The sequence below is a fragment of the Benincasa hispida genome, unplaced genomic scaffold (assembly GCF_027475165.1).
Source record: "Benincasa hispida cultivar pf3 unplaced genomic scaffold, pf3_genome.v1.1 HicScf730, whole genome shotgun sequence".
Lineage (NCBI taxonomy): Eukaryota > Viridiplantae > Streptophyta > Magnoliopsida > Cucurbitales > Cucurbitaceae > Benincasa > Benincasa hispida.
Window position 1 is genome coordinate 1 of NW_028326856.1, and position 7,341 is coordinate 7,341.

Sequence of the window (7,341 nt, forward strand, 5' to 3'; positions counted from 1 at the left end):
TCCTCCAAATATGCTAATGCTAATGGTACTATCAAATTATTGAACGGACATGCCATGCATAACATGAACGATGTAGACATGATCCGTATCTCTTTGGACGAGCATATATTTGGAAGAGACAAATTTATTTATTTAGGTTGTAATGATCTGCTCCAATATTGCAATATGGTTGAAATAGGCTACATGTGTATTTTGACATACATTGTGTAAGTATTACTCATCTAGATTCACTCATGTATACTTTGTTTCATGTTGATAAATAATAACTTTTACTTTGTTTAGGTATCTTTGGGATGAATGTGTCGTGATATTACGAAGAAGTTTTTTATAATTGATCAAGCAGGAATATCGCCACACGTGAAGTCTCAAGATATCCTATCCAGAAATTTAGTCAATCAACTAGAATTGACTAATTTAGACCAAATAGTCCTCATTCCATATAACACAGTGTAAGTAGATACAAGTTCTTAAGTTATTTTTAATTTGCATTATACACGTACTAATATTTCAAAATTTTTGCTTATTATAGTTATCATTGGATATTGATTGTAATCAATCTACAAGAAAATTGTGTTTATGTTTTGGATTCTCTTCGAAGCAAGGTTCAAGAGGATTTTCATGGAGTTATAAATATGAAAGTAAAATTGAACTTTCTTAGCTCTTAATTGAAGTATTTATGTTTAACTAATGTTTTTAAACTATTTAGTGGATTGAAAACATGGCAAGCCAAGCACGATCTCCAACACTATCGGTCTTTTCCAAAATGGAAACCTGTAAAGGTAAATTTGTATTGATTTTTTAACAATTTATGTTCATTCGACTTCTTTATAACAATTTAACAATTATTTTCAACTTCTTTATATGCAGTGCCCTCGTCAATTAATAAATGGATGTAAAAGACAAATATTGATGCATATACGCAAGGAGAGATCGACTCGTACGTAAATTATTTATTTTTAGCCTCGTACGTAAATTATTTATTTTTTATATAGTGATAGCTTTAATTTAATAAATGGATGTAAACTTATGTTGAATTTATTTATTTATTTTCCTTTTTGTAGTTCAATACAAAAGATGCATATACGCAAGGAGAGATCGACGTAATTTGGACCCAATGGGCAAGTTTTGTTGGCCGATTTGTGTAAGGATGTAATTCTTGTTTTTTGTCTCAATAGAATGTAAATGCTAGCTTAGAATGAATTTGTGGGTAAGTTCATAGGTAGAAGACATGATCTGTTTATTATTGGAAGCTGTATTCATGGTATTGTGATTCTTGTTTATTCATGGAATTAGTACTACTTGATATTTGTGAATGAGAGAAATGATGGCTTGGTGTAAGTATTCTATGAAAGGCTGGTTCTAGTATTGTGATTCTTGTTTGTGGATAAATTCATAGGTGGAAGACATGATCTGTTTATTATTGGAAGCTGTATTCATGGTATTGTGATTCTGGTATTGTAATTCTTGTTTATTCATGGAATTACTACTACTTGATATTTGTGAATGAGAGAAATGATGGCTTTGGTGTAAGTATTCTATGAAAGTCTGGTTCTGGTTGGTTTGGTGTAAGTATTCTATGAAAGTCTGGTTCTGTCATTGGTGATTTCTTGTTTGTTGAGTAAATTCATAGGTGGAAGACATGATCTTTTTCATTGAAGCTGTATTTTTGGTATTGTGATTTCCGGTTTTATTTCATATTACTAATTGATATTTGTGAATGAGAGAAATGATAACTTTGGTGTAAGCTATATTCTATGAAAGTCTGGTTCTGGTATTGTTTTGCAAATTTTGGTGGATAAATTCATACGGAAGACAAATATTGATGAGTATATGTAATGGATTGGAAATATTGATTCTTGTTTGTGGATAAATTCGTATGTGGAAGATAAATATTGAGGGGCTCGCCATGCAAATTTTTTTATACTTTTTAGTATAAAACAACGACGGACATTTCCTGACCCAACATGAGACATATAATGTCGTTTTTAACTTATTTGACCAAAAAAATGGATTCGACAATGGAATTTTTTTAAAAAAAACGGATGGATTCGGGCTTCAATGTCGGTTAAGAATTAAAAAAAAATAGGCTTTAATGTCGGTTGCAACCGACATTGAAGGTCTAAGGCTGCAATTGGTTCAGTCTTAATGCTTTATAACACTACCTTTTAATAGATGACTAAAACCCGATATAAAGTCCGAAATTTCTTTCTAGGTTTGTGCATCAGGACTTTATGTGGTATTAATAATAGAAATGTATTTTATAATTTTTTATATATATTTTAATGCATGCTATATATATATATATATATATATATATATATATTATTTTATATGATTAAATTATATTGAAACTAAAAAAATAAGAGAAAATGTTAGGGAAAAATATAAGGAATGGGAAACAAAAAATGATTTTCAAACAAATCTCTGTTTTGTTCTTTTTTCAAGAAACAATAAATAGAAATAATTATCAAATATATTCTCTCTCTTTTTTTCTTTTTTTTTAAGGAGCTAGAAACATGAAACAAGAAACAAAAACACAAACACAGGAAACGAAAAATCAGAATGTTATCAAACGAGCCCTTAAATCTTGTTTTCCTTAATTCAACTTAAGTTTAGGTCGTGTTTAACAATCTCCAATCAAAATTAGCATGATTATAATGGAATTTCATTGATTGATCAATTATAATAGATCTTAATCTCAAACGTAATTTGATACTTTTGATTACATTTATTTAGACATTTTACAAATGTAATTTGACTACGATTGAGGTTGTTTATTTTACATTCTCTGGTATCATTGTCTTCTTACTATTACCGTTTTCTGTTATTTTTTATGATTAATTGGTGATGATGTCTGTAAAAGTAAGACATATTCATAATTCTCCTACAGTAACACTAACATTATCTTTTTTTATAAGCAGTATCAGTAACATTACCTGTAACGATAACAATAATAGTAATAGTACGACCAATGAGAACCACATAATCAACAAACGAAATCGGATTGATCATTTCCAGCTCTGCAACCAGAGTTTGTTTATCGATTACAAATTTGGCTATGGTTCACACATTTTATTACAACTATGGAATACAGGTAAACAACAACAAACATAACCAAATAGGCCTCATGTTTTTTTTTTTATTACTATTGATAAATTGTATTTTTCAAGGAAATAAATATGGTCTTTATTTTTATTTAAGTAATTATCAAAACATGAGAATTGTTTTTAAACATTTATTTGGGGTGTTGAATTGAGTTAAGACTTTGTTTGAGTTGTTAATTTGAGTTATGAGTTCCAAAGTTAATATATTTATGGAATTAGAAAATCCATTTCTAAAGTGTAGAGTTGTTTAATCAGTTAAAAAATCTGTATTTGAGGTACAAAGTTGAGTTATTAAGTCAGAGTATCAAAAGAAAAGAATCAAGTACTATCGTAATACTAACTTTGTTCACTCATTATTTGACACGTCACTAAATGATTTATTAATTTATTTCGTGGATGTCCCATGATTTTTAAATGCTATCTTGTGGCAATTAATGAATGGAGGTAGTATGGAAAATTTTCCATACTACTGTAGTAGTAGAAATTTTCTCGGGTATTTGATATAGTTTTTTGTAATATGAAAAAGTATGATTTTCCATAGTTATTTTTGTTTGCTTAAGTTTTTGTTTAACACTTCGATTGCACTCGTATCTTTCCATTTTTTAACACTCAATTGGGATGTCAACTTAAAATCTTCACAAATACTTTACAATTTTTTACATGAAACAATCATACTTAAGGTAGACTTTGTTTCATATAAAAAACAAAATTACAATATACTTTCACATTAGTAGAATGTATGAGTGTAATATGCACACAAAGAAAGTAGGTTGTGTATGTTTTAAGATTTTTATGACATCTTATGTCAAATTATAGGATAGGGTTTGTTACACATGTGTGTGTTGGTATTATCGATTAAAGTCCCATATTTGTTAGATAAGGGTATACAAGAGATGACAACTATCTCCAATGGTATGAGGCTTTTTTGGTGAAACCAAAAGTAAAGACATGAGAGTTGTATACATAAAGTAGACAATATCATATACTATCGTAGAGATATTTGGAGGTTTGTTATCCCTAACAAATGATATGAAAGTGTCAGGCCCTGACTTAGCCATGTTGGTAGCATCCTCAAGAGGCCGAACAAATAAGTGGAGGGCCTAAAAAATGCAGTCATTGTTGTATCCATCCACGGTTGAGCTTTAGGACAGGTAGTGAAGTATTTTTCAAGAAGTCATTTCCATTTAAACTTCCTTTTTTTTATAAAATATATTTAAAATAAAAAAAGTACAAATGTGTTTGGTTATATTTTCTTAAAAACTATTTTTGTACCCAAGTTTATTTGGTTTGGCTATATGCTCAAAATGTTTTTATTAACGTGAAATTATTATATAAGACAACTATATGTGAACTAATAATTCCATTTTTGTATTTAAAAATATTTTCATTGGACAAGTTTTTGTTTTTTTTTTAGTATATGATCGGATGAGTTGGTCGTAAAATTTAATCATTGGAGATGATTGATAGAGTTGGTGCTTAGAGTTGGTCACCGAAGGTGAATTTGGCCATCAAATATAGTAGTAGCGCGAAGTTGGAGATGATTGTCGGAGGTGGTTGTCAAATTTTGACCGTCGGAGATGATTATCGAATCTTGGCGATTGGAAATGGTTGTTAAAGCATGTCGCTGAAATGAGGTGGCAATAATTCACTACGATGGTTATTGATTAATTTAAAAATTAGTGGATAAATGTTATTATTATTAGAAATTCAAAAGTACATCCATTATATAATTGATATACCCTATTCAATGTGGTTGTATGCCATCAAAATCATATCAAAAATTCGAAAATGTAATAAATTAATTAATAGTTTTAATATTTTTTATATTAATTGACAAAATTAATACAATTAAGTTATACCACAAAATCAGATAAAAAAATTGAAAACATAAGAAAACTATGGCCAAAACCTAAATTAGACCATCAAAATCAAACTAATCGAATGAAAACCACTCCATATCAAAATGAAACAAAAAACAACAACTTCCACAATGACACAATTAAAATCATGGTATGGTATATCAATTACTTATATTTTCTATAAAGTATATTAATTCACACTATTGAGGGTCAAATTGAAATAATAAACAAAAGAAAATTAGATTTAATTGTTTTTTTTTCTATATTTATAATTTAAAAAAACTATTGCCAGAATTGTGAGTACTTATATAGTTTGCGCTACACATTACGATTTATCAAATATATAATCAACAAATGCTACCTAATCAAGTTTATTATGTATAATACGTATATGTTGTGGGAAATTGATATTAAATGTAATTTTGTAATATATATTTATGTGAAAAAAAAATATTTTGATCTATGATATTTGGTGTACATCCGAATTTTTAAATTCAACAATTTTACTCAGCTTTGAAGGGTATAGTTTGTATAGTACGTGCATTTCATTCATTTGAATATTTTTAATTTAAATATTCATTAAAAAGAAAAAAACAATAATCAAGGTATATATACCACTCAAAAAAAACAAAAAGAAAAAAGAAAATAACGCGTAAGGTCAAATTTTGGTTAATGTCTGTTCTAGCTTTGGTGCTCTTACGACTAAAATATATATGGCATTGTCGTGGTCAAATTTAGCCTTTGTTTTAGATGTTTAGTTGGTCAAATTCTTTGTGCTTTTTTAAAATTATTCTTTTAAACAATTTTTTAATTTTTTTTCCGACTGAGTATTGATTTCAATATGTTCATATTTGGAATTCATTTTAATAAAACTGAAAGTTAAAGTTAAAAAAAATGGACTCACAAATTTGACGTCAAGAATTGTTTGTATTGGTAAAATAAATCCATTTTCTTTTTTACCATACACTTAAATCCATTAGCGGGCCCAAAGTTAGTTTAGACTAGTAGTATTGACATGAGATTAGCCTTTCTTTCACGGTCTAATCCAAAATATTTATAAATATGGTAAAATGTCATTGTCTATCAGTGATAATGATAAACACTGATAAACATTGATAACAACTATTATTTATCACTGATAGACTGTGACATTTTGTTATTTTTAAAAATATTTTCAGTAATTTTATTATTTAATATAATTTTTCATTCCACTGTGTAACTATATTTATTTGTATAAGAAAATATATCTATATTTATTTTTAGAATTTTTGTCTTTAAAAATTAGATTGATTTAGCTTCCTTCTCATGATTGAGTTCTATCTTTACTCGAAAGTCAAAAAGTATCTTTACATCAATTTCAAAAATAAAAGTTGATTTGAAAGTTTTATATCATCTTCTATGCAACAAGATCTTGTTACTAATTTTTTATTGTTAAAGTTAAGTTCGTACATCCACAATTTATCTGTTTTGAGTTTACATTTTGGAAAAAAAGAAAAAGAAAAAGAAAAAAACATCTTTTAATGCGTAACAGAAATTTTAAAAACAAAAATGTGTTTTAAAGATCTACTTTTATATAGAGTTTTTAATTAAGTTACAATTCGGTTTTGTGTATTCCTTTAAAAGAAAAAAAAAAGATGGCATATATATATATAACCCTATATGCATGGATATTATATATATATAAAAACATTACCAAAAGATTCCTAGTTTCTGCAATTGACTTGGATTTTAAAAGCATTTCAAGATGATTTGTAAATGTGTTTTAAACTTGTATAATAATTATTTTGTTTTTTTATTTTTTATTTTTAAAATTAAACTTATGAACGGATCTACTTTTATCTCTAAATTTCTATGTTATGTTATCAATGTTTTCAAAAATCAAACTAAAATTTAAAAACTAGTTTTTAATACATGTTTTTGTTTTTAAATTTTGAATAAGAAATTAAATATTTCTTAAAAAAAAGTGAAAATCAGAAAAGTAAGAAAAAAGAAGTATAAATTTTTAAAATAAAAAAAACTTCAAATGAAAGGGTTATTAAGACGGAAAGTAACCTAATTACTTTGTTTTGGATTTTCTGTGCCCAGTGAAATCCTTTTAGCTTTGAATATCATATCATATATGAATATAATAGCAAAAATTTAATACCTCAAAAGCTAATAAAAAAACTCAAAATGAAAATAATCAAGACATATCTCATTCTAATATAATTATTGAAGTTGAGATTGTTTATAGATTTTAGAATTGAAGTAACTAAGAAGAAGAGATTCACAATTTTGTAAAAAAGATCGTAACGAAAGACTATATATAGTTGTAGGCTTAAGCTTGTAGCTAGAATTTGAATGTTGAAAAACCCTTAAAATTCAAAAAATTTAAAGAT